Below are 13,414 nucleotides of genomic sequence, written 5' to 3' on the forward strand. Positions count from 1 at the left end.
CACTTAGAATGATCATCTCTAGGTCCATTAGTGTTACCGCAAATGGCATTATTTCATTCTTTCTTATGACTGAGTAATATTCCATTGTATATCTGTATCACAAGAAGACTGCTTTGATTTCCTAACTGGGGTGCACTGCAGACCTACTGCTCCCCCACCCTTTGTCCCCAGCTTGCTGTGCACAGCACAGGGAGAAAATGGAGACAGAGAGGAGCCATAATGTTGTAGGATGGCCTGGTGGAAAGCACCAGTGTCTCGCTCCAGGGACAGAAGTTGGGGGATTCTTCATCCTTCAACGTCTCCTGCACGCCAGGGGACAGTGTCTCTCTGCCTTGGCAATGCCACCAAAGCTTACTCTGGGGGGCAGGCAGGGCCCGTGTGGTCTGGCTAGGGGTTAAGATCCACCCAAGAAGGAGCAAGACCAGGAGCATCTCCACGTGTGCCTGAGGTCAGGGGTGGACACCCTCTTGAGGGCCCCTAGTCTATTCCAGGAGTTTCATCTCTTAATGCTGACACCTTGGTGACGCAGACCTGCTCATTCTTATGTCACAGGTATCTACCATGAGCTAAGTGGCAGGGCTCCTTTGTCCTCTAGGTGCCAGGAGGTTCTCAGGCTCAGGTGAGGCCCCCCCACCCACCGACTCCTGCGCTTGCCTCCTGCCCTCCCAGCACGTCCCCCGGGCAGACCTATATACACAGTGGGATCATACCTCTCGAAAAGTGGCACATGCAGGTTTTTTCTTCTTTTCTTCTCTGTGACCTTCCCGCTCACCTGCCAGAGGTACCCAGTGCCACAGGAGATCAGGGTGGTAACAAGGCACAAAGAGAAAGAGAACGTGCAGCCAGGCTAGGAGCTCCAAGCCACAGCCCAGAGCTTTAGAAGCCAGGCTCTGCGGCAGAAGAAAATGTTTGCTAAGTTCTGTACGTTGTCCTGTATACATCAGGTGCAGCGCTTGGAGCTCTGAGCCCTGGGGCTTATTCTAAGCTGGTGCAAGGTGGAGCAGACACTGAATGTGACAAGAAGGTGAGCTGGCGCTGGACAGAGGGACCTCAGGACGGGGGAGGGGTGTCAGAGAATGCTGCCAGGTTTCATGAAACTCAGGGGCCTTGGCAGCTCATGTGGGACCCCAGGAGTGGGGAAGAAAGAAAGTCAAAGGTCAAAGGCGACGCTGCCACTTACCTCATTCCCTGTGCTTCTGGAACTGAGGGCCAACTTCCATAGCAGGGCTGTCCCCTGAGTGACACAAGTTCATGAAGCATAAAAGGGGCTTGGAGCAGAGCCCCCAGGCTCCTGGACTCCCAGCGGCATGGAAGGGAACCAGAAGGAAGCTGAGAGTGTCTTGTGAACTTGCCAAGGGATCAGCCTTCTAACCAAGAACTGCAGAGCAGCCAGCCACTCCAGGGGTAAGTATGGGGTCATAGCTAGACCGTTGGGCAGCTGTCCCCAGATTGGGAAACCCAGCAGCAGGGCCTTGCTGTGGAGGTTGCAATCCCCTTGCCTGGCTTAGGTGTAGTGAGCAGACCCCGGGACCCCAGCTACAGGACTACTGGGGTGGGGGGGGGTGGTGGTGGGAAGGGTTGAGAGCAAGATGGCCTGTCCCCTACAGCCCAGGGACCAGCAGTCCCTGAAGGCACAGCCGCATCCCTGCAGCTTAGCAAAGAAGAACAGGGAGGAGGGGTGTCCTCTTGAGAGCAAGCGACAGCCTTGCAGCTGTTCCAACCTTTGAAGAGTCAGGTACAAAGCTAAGAGATGGAATGAACTTGAACTGGGACGTTTAACTCTCACTTGTCCTGCAAGATGAGGTCAGGTGGGGTCATATGTGTGTGTGCGCCCGTGAGCACACAATCAGTGGGACACTGTGTTCATTTGAAGCCCCTGCCCCCACCTGTGCAGGTCATGAGCAACCCTGGGGGCCGGAGTCTCAGGCAGGTTGTGTGGCAATCTCCACCAGCAGCTGGGCCCAAGTTTACCCCAAAGCTATTTCCGAGGGGCAGGTTTGCTGAGCAAATGAAGAGTGTAAACAGGATTGCAGGGGTATTGTTTAAACGCTTGGGCAAACAAAGTCCCCTCCTCCCTCCCAGGCTCCCCTGGAAGCACCTATTGACTGGCAAACAAAGGATGCTCTAATTTATCCTTTCACCCAGGCCCCGCCCCTTGGGACCCTTGCCCCTCTCCTGCATCCTCTGCCAAGGTCACTAGTTAACCTTGAAAATGCTTCTGCCGTTGAGTTCTGTCCTTTGTCATCCCTCCCCACCCCCACCCCCCATGGAGAGGGCGATTTAATGAGATGTCCATGTGACCCATTGCCTGTTGTTTAATACACAGCAGAGGTCGGAGTGCCGTCCTGGCTTGTGAGAAACAGCTGATCAGGGTTTTCTGTTTCAATTAATACCTGGACACAGACGCATTGTGACACCATCTCATCCTCTCTGGGTGCCCAGGAGCCTGCACTCTCATCCCCACCCAGCCTGGGACCTGCCCTCACCCACTGAGGCAGAACCTTGGGACTGGGCCCAAAATTGGCATTTTGATAGCCTTCCAGATGGTATATGTGTTGGATCCTGGAATTCAGGAACCCCTGATCCAGTTCATATTGGACACCTAGATTCAATGACTTAATGTCGACAGAACAAATGTGAGAAGGAAAGAGCCAGCCTGCCAGTCTTGCTAAGTGAGGTTTGGAGTCAACTCCACCATGGAGCACCTGGTGACCTTGCACCAGGCCCCACAGCTTCCCTGCAGGTGATTTGGGGGAGGGTTTAATGAGATAATGGACTTGAAAAAAAATTGCAGTGTTCCGGACAAGAGCATCAAAGTAAGAGTGAAAGAGGAGAGTTCTAGAAACAGAGGTATAATTCACATACAATGAAATCCGCCTCTTTGGAATGTACAGATCAAGGATGGCGATGTATTTTAATATTTATGCAGTTTTACCAGTCTTAGTAGCCTTGGTTTTCACTTCTCTTCCCTTTGTGGAGGTTGTGCAAGCTGGGACCCGTGGGAGCTAGGCCCCTGCTTGCCAAGGTTTGAACTCTCTTCCTATCACAAAAGCCAGTGTGCTCCCTAAGTCCTGACCTCTCCTCCTAGCCAGGTCCCTGGCCTCCCTCCCTTTCCTTGCAGTCCTAGGACCATAGCAGTCAGCCAGGCACTGTGAGGATGGCGGGTCACAGTGTGCCCCGCCTTGTGGTCCTCAGCCGGCTCCGGGGTAAACTGGGTACCAGCAGGGCCAGGGATGCTGGAGTCCCTCCATCTCCAGCTCTGCAGCTGTCCTGCCCTGACGTCCTGCCCTGACACTGAGGACGAGCTGGAGCGCCCTGTCCTCTCACTGCAACTCCTTCGTGTGGCATCTGGGCTGTACAAGCGAGTCCTCTGAAGACCTCGATTCAAAGGTGGGAGAGGTGGGGGTGTTGGGGTGTCAGGGCCTCTGTGCTGCCCAACACCCCTCCTGGCAGGCCCAAGCTGGGCTATTTTTACTTTGGGATGTCCTTCAGCAGCTAAAAACATCTGCTTTTCCCTCCTTTCCTTGGACCCTAATCTCCAAGCTAACCACACTGGTCTGGCTCTGGGGTTTGTCAACCTGCTCCTCTGCGCCCACATATGTGCTGGAAGCATGGGGTCCTGTGGGTGTGTGTGTATGTGTGCAGGGGTATGCGCATGTGTGTATATATATATATATATATATATATATATATATATGGTATATATGGCATGTGCCTGCAGGACTCTATATGTGTGTACAGTGTGCATACAGCAATGTAAGCTCGTGTGTATATGTGCGTGTGTCCATGGGACTTTTTGTGTGCAACATACATTGGATGCATGTGTGTGTGAATGTAGGTACGTACCTCGATGCAGAGTACACATATGCAAAGCCACCTCTGTAACTGCGGTTTCCAGTCTCCAGGGAGGCATGTGCCCAGATACGGGCTTATGCACATGAATGTGCAGGAGCATGGGCATGAGAAGATTCTGTCCGTAAAAACTCTTGAGTCAGAACAGTAACCACAGCCATCAGCTCAGTGTCCAGAAATGCAGACACACATAGAGCTGCCCTATGATCCAGCAATCCTACTCATGGATGTATGTCTAGAAAAGATGAAAATTCTAATTTGAAAAGATACATGCACCCCAATGTTCATAGCAGCACCATTCATATTAGCCACAACATGGAAACAACTTAAATGTCATCACCAGATGAATGGATAGAAAAGATGTGGTCCATATACACAGTGGAATATTACTCAGACATAAGAAAAAATGAAATAATGCCACTTGCCATGAACTTAGAGATGATTATACTAAGTGAGGGAAGTCAAAGAGAGACAAATATCATATGATATCACGTAAATGTGTGATCTAAAAATATGACACAAATGAACTTATTTGCAAAACGGAAACAGACTCACAGACATGGAAAACAAACTTATGATGACCCAAGGGCAAGGGGGGAGGGATAAATTAGCAGTTCAGGATTAGCAGATACACAGCACCCTGTATAAAATAGATGAACAACAAGGTCCTACTGTGTAGCACAGGGAACTCTACTCAATATCCTATAATAAACCATAATAGAAAAGAATCTGAAAAAGAATATACATAGATAGATAGATAGATTGATACAGCTATCCGAATCACTTTTCTGTACATCTGAAACGAACACAATGTTGTAAATGAAGTATACTTCAATTGAAAAAAAAAGAAAAGCAGACTGCCAAAGGGCCTAGCTGTCCCGGTGGGACTGGCAGCCCGCATTTCCAGGGCTGCCCTGTGTCCCCTGTTTCCCTCCTTCCTCATGAATACTAATATTGCGTCCCAATCACGGCAGCCTAAATGCTCTTGTTGCACTTAGCTCATCTAATCCTAATAGCTGAAGGATGCATTACTAGCCCATTTTACAGATAAGGAGCCCAAGGCTTAGGGAATAACTTGAAGTAACTGAACCAGATCTGACTGGTTCCAAAGCCTTTGCTTTGTATGACACCATACTGTCTGCCTGTGACAACTGGAAATTCACACACACCACATACTCTGCACGTTTTAATAGCTCAGGCCCAGTGCAGGTGGGGTGCTGCCATCATCTGTGGGGACATGCAGAGTGCAATCTTTGCTGGGGAAATTATTGAAGGACACACCTCGAGTGCAAACGCTCAGCTTGGAAAGCTTGTCCAAGATGGTGGGGAGGCAGGTGGGCGTCATGGCTCCAGGAGACCCTGCTGAGGCTTCCCAAGGTGAGAATGAGTAGACGTCTCCCTTCATCCTGGATTTGAGGACCCCTAATCTAGCCTGGAACCCTTGGCAAGAGAGCAGTCCCACATGGGAGCTGCAGTAGGAAGGCTGTCCTCGCTCTGGCCTGTCAGCTTTGGAGGGACCCTTTCGTGACTTGTCACACCCTTGTCGTCCAGACCAGAGCAGCTACAGAGAGGAAGGGACTCTGCCTGGTTTTATGCCTATTGAAGCAAAGACTTGTCAAGCAGCTACGCCAAGCTTCTCTCCTGTTGTTCGTAAGATGAGCTAGCCCTGAAAGTGGCAGGACTATAAACTGGCATCCTGAATCCCTGGGGAGAGATCTCAGGTCATCCCTGTCATAAATCAGTAAGCCAGAAGCCAGCCTGAGGGCAAGGCACCCTGATGAGAGGAAGTATGGTCAGGTGGCCAGAGGCAGGAGCTCCAGAGCCCTGGCTGGGAGCTCTTTACCCACCCACCTTTTTGAAGACCCCCAACGTCCCTGCAAGAAGGGAGTTTTCCATGTGGTTAAGAGGGACTGCCTCACTTGGCAAAGTCAATGCAAAGGAGGAGGAGGGGCTTACACCCTTCTCATCCCCTACATCTTACTGTCTGTCTGTTCTGCCCTGTCTGTGTTCTGCCCTGGGAGATGAGGGTCTCCATCATCAGGATGTCCAGTGTGAGGACCTTGAAGAACCCTTGCAGTTTCTGCAGCTCAGTGATGGACCTTCAGCCTCCCAGCCTCCTCCTTCCTCAGGACTGCCACTCTGAGTTGGTTTGGCCAGGCAGGAGGTCCAGACTCAGGTTCTCAGGGACCTGGGGCTGTGAACTTGGCTCTGTCACCAAGCAGCTGGTGACCTTGGACAGTGCCTTCACTGCTCCCATCCTCCCAGCCCAGGTACCTTAACTACACTCCCATCAGCCTAGGTAACAATGACTCCAGGGCTCACAAAGCCCAGCCCCTCCCCCCACCTCTAGATCTGAAACCTACAGCCTCAAGGCTGAGTGGTGACTGGAGAGACTGCTGTGATGGGTCCCAAGGTGGAGTCACAGTTCTCATCCTGGTGTGTCCTACCCTGGAGGACCGGTACCAGTCCTCCAGGCTGCAGGCACCATGACAGGGTTGGGAGTGGGACAGGTTTATGGAGAGTTAAGTCCTGTGAAAGATAAAAGGTGGAAGGAGGGACTTCCCTGGCTGTCCAGTGGTTAGGACTCTAGCAGGTTTGACGCATGATCAGGGAACTAGGATACTGTACGCCATGAGGCACGGTCAAAAATTAAAAACAATTTTTTTTAAGAGTTAAAAAAGAAGTTGGAAGGAGAGTCTGGACCAAAGATCACTGAGCAGGGATAGCCCCCTGGGGAGCTTTCACTGAGCTGGAGAGGTCAAGCCCAAATACCTCTTTCCTGCTCCTCCCCTGCTGGGTGGAGTAGGAGTGGGGGGCTGCCCCAGAAATACAGGGCCTTGGCTCAGATGTGGAGGCAGGTACTGCAAATGCTGCCCTGGGAGGGAGGCTCCTGTGTTCCCACAGCTGAACAGCAGGTTCTGTCTTGAGAGCAGAGGGCAGAGACATCTGCATGGCTGTCATACTTGTGACCCTGGGCCTGTGCTTGACTGCTCTGAGCTCAGCCTTCTCAGTGTGGACCAGGGACAGAGTCACCCTCACAGGGTAGTTGGAGACAGCGTTTACAAGACCCCTGCTATGGGAGGTGATGAGTAGCAGTTACTTCTGGCTGTTGAGATTCAAGTCTCTGGAGGGAGGTTTTCACTCCTGCCTTCTCTCACCCCGGACGGTTGGCTAGATTACACTGGGGAGAGGTTTTTGGGGTGGGGGCTGGAGAAATGTCTCTACAGCAACTCCTACTTTGGAGAAGAAGGGAGAAGATAGTTTTCATGGCCTTGTGTGATGGAAGAGAATTCCATGGGTGTTATGAGATCCCCAAAATCTGTATGTTGAAGTCCTAACCTCAGAATGTGACTGTGTTTGGGACAGGGCCTTTAAAAAGGTAATTAAATTAACATGAGGTTACTAACCTAATATGACTGGCGCCTGATAAGAAGACTGGACACAGACATGTGCAGAGGAAGATGGTGTGATCACATGGGAAGAAGATGGACATCTCTAAGCTAAGGGAAGATGCCTGGAGGAAATCCTGCCCTCATCTGGCTCTTGGAAGGAAATAGTTCTGCTGACATTATGACCTTGAACTTCCAGCCTCCAGAACTGTGAGATGGTACATTTCTGATGTTTAAGCCCCCCAGTCTGTTATGGCTTTGTTATGGAAATTATGGAAAGTCTAGCCAACTAACCCATGTGGTAAAGGATGTATCAGGTAGAGTGCCTTTGTTTTTGTTTATTTATCTGGCACTGGGCGTTAGTTGGGCATGCAGGATCTTTAGTTGCGGGGTGAACTCTTAGTTGTGGGATGTAGGATCTAGTTCCCTGACCAGGGATTAAACTCAGTCCCCCTGCATTGAGAGTGTGGAGTCTTAGCCAGGGGAGTCCCAGATAGGGTGTTTTAGCTGCAAGTAACAAGCGATCCAACTAAGAAAGATTTGATCAGGCCATTTAACAACCACATATGGCAAAGAAGCAAGGCAGGCACATGATTTTAAGATATTATCAGGGCTTCTGCCTCTTCCCAATTCTGAGTTCCGCCTCCTGGTTGTGCTTTTGGTCCTTGGAATACTTAGACTGGTGATCTGGGAGGACCTCACTGAAGAGATGACATCTGACTTGGACTTGCAGGTTGACTAGTTACCCATCCTGGGCAAAGCCAGAGAATGACCTCTCTTTAGGGCTGGGGAGCCAGCAACTGTGTCCCCCTTGGGGCTGGGGCTGAAGACCTATCGGCCATTGACTTTGACTCTGAGCCCAAGGCCACCAGGTCTCCTGCCTGCCTTCAGGCAGTGCCAGTAATCCATCCAGCATAGATGCCTTATTCTATTTGACTATTTTTCATTCCTGGCAACATCCGTTGAAGGATATGCAAATAAGAAAATCAAATGAATTTGTTTCACAAAGAACAGCATTTAATCAGCACAATAAATACAGAACATCGTTGGCTGCCTAAGATGATAGTTCATGGAGAAGAAAGTGTAGGAGGGAAATTTGAAGGGCAAAGAAATAGAAAAGAAGGAAAAGAAGGAGACACTGTGGTGATAACTGAGTGAATGAAGAGCCAAGGGGTCCAAAGACCTGAGGTTGTTCATTCATTTGTTCATCCATCTACCCATCCTTTCATCCAGCTACTTGTCGTTTCTTTCTTTCATTTATTCATCCATCAATCCTTTCTTTCATTCACTCATCCAATAAATATTTATGGAGAACCTATATGCAGGTACAATACTAGAAATTGAAAATATGGGACTCATCAAGACAAATACTGCTCCTGCCTACCGGGCACTTCTTCTAGTGCAGTGAGAGGAGAAAGACAGTCATGAAACAGTCTCACAACTATATATACAGCTGCAGACTATGATACATGCTAGGAAAAGGGCAGGGGGTGAAGAAGGGCCAAGGAAGTAGTAAAATCAGATGGATGAGCAGGAATTAATAAGGAAGACAGGTGGGGGTGGAAGGCTGGTGTTTCTTACACAAGGAGCAGCTGCTGCTAAGGCTCCGAAGGAGGAAGACGCTTGGCTCCCTCAAAGCACTGAAGGAAGCTGGTGAGACCAGAGCGCTGAGATGGAGCAGAAAAGGAGGAGGGGTGGCTGGAGAGGCAGGGCCATATCACACGAGGTCTTCTGGGCCCTGGGGACAAGCCTGGGTCTGCAAGGAAGTACAGTAATAGGACTGATATGTTAAGAAGTCTTTGGCTTCTGGGTGGGAACTGGACTGTAGGATCAAGAGGGTGCGAGGAAGCCTAGTTGGGAGACCCTTGAGCTTGTCCAGGCAAGAGATGATGGTCACATGGTCAAGGGAAGGGTTTCTCAACCTCAGCATCATTGACACTCTGGGCTGGATGTGGGCTGCCATGATGAGGGCTACCCTGTACATTGTAGGATGCTTACCCCAGCCCTGGTCCCTGCACACCAGGCTCCAGTAGCAGCCCCACCACATCATGCCAAATGTCCTCTGGGGAGAAAAACTGCCCCCTGTTGAGAACCTTGGATCAGGAGGATGATGGAGAACAGGCTTGAGGGAAAGGCAAGACGGAAGTGAATGAGTTGTGGTAACTGAGTGTTCAGGGTGAGGGAGAGAAAGGTAGAAAGGATGATCCCCAGGCACTGGGTGGATGTTGGTGCCACTCACTGACATGGGAACAAGGACGGGGAATCCAGTTTGGGATGGGCTTGTGGAGTGGGACATACCTGAGTTCTAGCAAACAGCAAAGAGATCTCAGGCATGCTCTTTTGTCTTACTTGGCCTATATTCGCATCCTCAAAATACACTGCTTGTGCTCAACCTAAACTAGCAAACGTGGAAAGAAGTTACTTGTCCTTCCTGCACTCTAGGCAGACATCACTAATTGATTCCAATTCTCTGAGCAAGGATACTTCTTCCCACAATGTCCTGTTCTGGATCTAGAATAGCAAATGTGAAAAGAGGCTGCTTGTCTTTCCTGCACTCAGGGCAGATATCACTAATTGATCATGGTTCTCTGAGCCTGGACATTTCTTCCCGTGGTGCCCTGGACAAGTACCAGTGGGGGCAGGGCATGAAAGAGAAAACCTATTTGCTTTCCCTGACCTCAAAACTCACTTCAATCCTTTCCCACTTGCCCAGTGTTGACATTTTCTTGATAAGTACCAAAGTATGCTTGGAAAATTCTGGGCAACAATGTCAGGAGCAGGAATGCAGGCTCACCAAAGTTCAAACTACATCCTGTTCTTACTGTTATCCACCCCAGGGATTAAGTAACAAAGTTGGAGCTCCTAATTCATGCCACCTGTTGCAAATATGCAGTGGGGTTTTGGAAGTCTCTAGTAGCGGGTCCATCCTCAGAGCCTTTGCCACTATCTTTTTTGTCTTGTTTGCTGCATCTCTGGGATTATCTGTTAACCTCAGTCTCAGGGTGGACCACACCCCTCTCCCATTCATCCAGGTCCTCTACTACACTCCTCCATCAAATCATAGCAGAATGGAACCAGATATTTTATTGTTTTTTCACTTTTATTCAAAAGCATTTCTGCTTCCTGTTAGTGCTTGAAAAAGGCAGATGCATGAAATGTGAATTTTAAAATATTTGTCTTCCTTCCAATTCTAATGATGTAGCAAGCCCTTAGAATAATCCTATACTCCTGTCGTGGGTAGAATTGTGCCCCTGCCACCAAGACCTGTTCAAGTCTTAACCCGCAGTACCTATGAATATGACTTTATTTGGAAACAGGGCTTTTAGAGATGCGGTCAAATTGCAGTGGGTCCTGACCCAATGACTGGTGTCCTTAAAGGGAAGGGCTATTAGTGCACAGATGCAGGGAAGAGCACCACGTGGAATGGGAACGTGTCCATAAGCCAAGGATCCTCGGGGGTTGTCAGCACCCACCAGAAGCCAGGAGAGAGGCACAGGACAGATTCTCCCTCCTAGCCCCCAGAAGGGACTGACTCCTTGATTTTGGACTTCTGGTCAACAGAACTCTGGGATAATAACTGTTTCTGTTGTTCTAAGTCCCCCAGTTTGTGGTCATTTGTTACCGTAGCACTGGGAAAAGAATAAAGTTCCCAACCCCAATTCCCTGAAAATGAGATTGCTGTTTATATCTGAGTTGTGGGTGGAGATTTTTCCTCTTTGGTTCAGTGACTCTTGCTGGAGAAACAGGTCTCCCCAGTACTTACTCCTTGCCCTTGGGTCTGGGCTGCACACCTGCTTCTGAGACCCTAAGGCTCTTAGACCCAGAACTTGGGGAGTGGGCTTTACCTCGAGGGCCTGGCTCATCACGTAGCCCACATCCACTCATCCTTGGGCATGGTATCCAGTCTCCAGGATGGCCTGCCACAGTCTTGGGCTCCTGAGTTCACATTCTTGCACAGGATCCCTAATCCAAGCCCTGTTGGGTTCAGTCTTTATTTTAAATGTTGGTACTTTGTTTATCATGGTCGTTTTCACAATGATTTTGATTATTCAAAATACGTCTTGCTTTCCATACCGAGTGTTTGTACACAAGGCAAAGGCCTCACTTGCCTTGCATGGTCCCAGTGCTGGTCCCCTCTCACCCTGCAGCAGGGCTGTCCTATGGGACAAGTAGAATACTCCAGAAGCATGTGGCTTAAGAGGCTTGGTCATGAAAGCCTCTCTAGCTCTCACCTTGGCCTCTTGGCTCACTCACTCCCTTGAAAGCCAGCAGCCACCGGGTGAGGACCCTGAACAGTCCAGTGGAGAGGTGGACTGGATTGAGGAGTTGAGGCCTCCTGCCAACAGCCACCGCCAGTGAGCTGGGCTTGGGAGGAGGCCACCTGGGCGACAGGCCCTCCAACCGCAGGCAAGCTCAGTTGACATGTGAATGAAACCTCAGGAGAGACCCTGAGCCAGAAAAACCAGCCAAGTTGCTCCCAAATCCCCCATCTACAGAAACCATGAGAAAGGACCAATGGTTATTTCTTTTTTTGCTTTAAGTCACTGAGTTTTGGAGTGAGTTATTATACAGCATTATTAGTGACTATACCCTCCTTCCTCAGTGTCTATGGCATCCTTCCCCCTCCCTCCTGCCAGCTGCTATTGATCCTTCAGTTTGTCTCACTTGCTTCCAGGAAGCCTTTCTGAATGCCCCCAACTAGATGAAGTGCCCCTTCTACTCTACTGTCCAGCTGTACCCATCAGTCTGTCATTTCTAGAATAGGCCTTTCTCTCTCCACCACCCGACTCCCCTCACTCCTGAGACTGTTCTCACTGCTCTCCTTGGCTAGAATGCTGCATCTGTCTACTTCCCACCCTTTCAGACTCAGTTCAGCGTCACCTCCTCCAGGGAGCCTTCTCTGATAGGGCCTCACTAGCACTGGGAGCCAACATCCATCAGGTCACTTCATGGTTCCTTGATGCCATGGTCCTGCCTGGCTGTGAGCCCGGGGACATGGAAACTGGGTCTCCTCATCCCAGTGCCTCACACCTGACAGTGAACAAGGGGCGGGGCATGCTGGGGAATCAGGAAGAGGGAAGGGTGAGATCTCTGCAGCAGAGACTACCAATTCTGTCAGGGCATCAGAACTTTCAGAGGGTAGAGATCATGGTCTGGGAGGGAGACATAGGCCCCAAGGACAGACAACACGTAGAGTTCAGGTTCAGGTAGGCACCATGAAAAAGAGGACAGCTTAAGCAAAATGATCAAGATAAGAAAGCAGCAGCTGCACACTCAGCACACAGAGGGATCAGGAGGGCATTTTGGTTACTGATGCAAGGTGAACAGGCCAGGTGGAGTCTGTGGAAAAGTGGGCAGAGGAACTCCTGTAGTTCCCAGCTCACAGTTGTACACTCAACCAGGTTCCCTGTTAGAGGCTCCCTGGGCAGCTAGCCCTTCTCCCTTGAAGCTCTATCACTGAAATTAGCTAATTGAGCATATGATTTGTTTATCAGACTTAGCTTCCCTGGCAGATGGAGACTTCCTCGAGGGCAGGACCGCATCTGTGTTCCCAGCACCTACCCATGCCTGGCACTTGGAGGAGGCTCCAGTACTATCTACTGAGGAACTGGATCACAGAATAGATAACCCAAGACAGCCTAACTCGCAGGGCTATTTGATGGGAGAAGGGAGGTAATTACATGTGAAAGTGAATGTGTGTCATATAAAATAAGATCACTCAGTGGAAGAAAACGCCAGCAAATGAGACTGTCAGTCAGTGGCATCAGATGCCTGCCTGGGCAGAACTTGGGTTCTCTGCACGAGAGGAGTTGATGAGGGGTTCTCCTCTGTGGCTTCTGAGCCCTGGGGGCTCTGACCTGCTTAATCTCCTGCGGGTTGACTAGAACCTACAATGTGCAGATTCACGTGTGTAAACTTCACTTCCCTTTGCTGCTTCACTTACAGGCAAGGGAATGGAAGCCAGGGAGGACAGGATGCTTGTCCTGGGGCCTCTTGCCATGGAGGGTACAACGTCTGAGCATCCAGCATCCCCCTCTCTCCCCAGCCAGGGCTCGCAACCCTCCTGGCAGAGTCCACGAGTGCTGGGGGACTTCTGGTGGCTCCTCTTTTGCCTCCTCCTCCCCAGGAGATGCTACACTGAGGGACTCTTCAAGGCCAGAGGGTGAAGGTCA

Source organism: Bos grunniens, chromosome 2, assembly GCF_055505025.1.
Source record: "Bos grunniens cultivar Pamir isolate PY7600 chromosome 2, Bosgru_T2T1.0, whole genome shotgun sequence".
Classification (NCBI taxonomy): domain Eukaryota; kingdom Metazoa; phylum Chordata; class Mammalia; order Artiodactyla; family Bovidae; genus Bos; species Bos grunniens.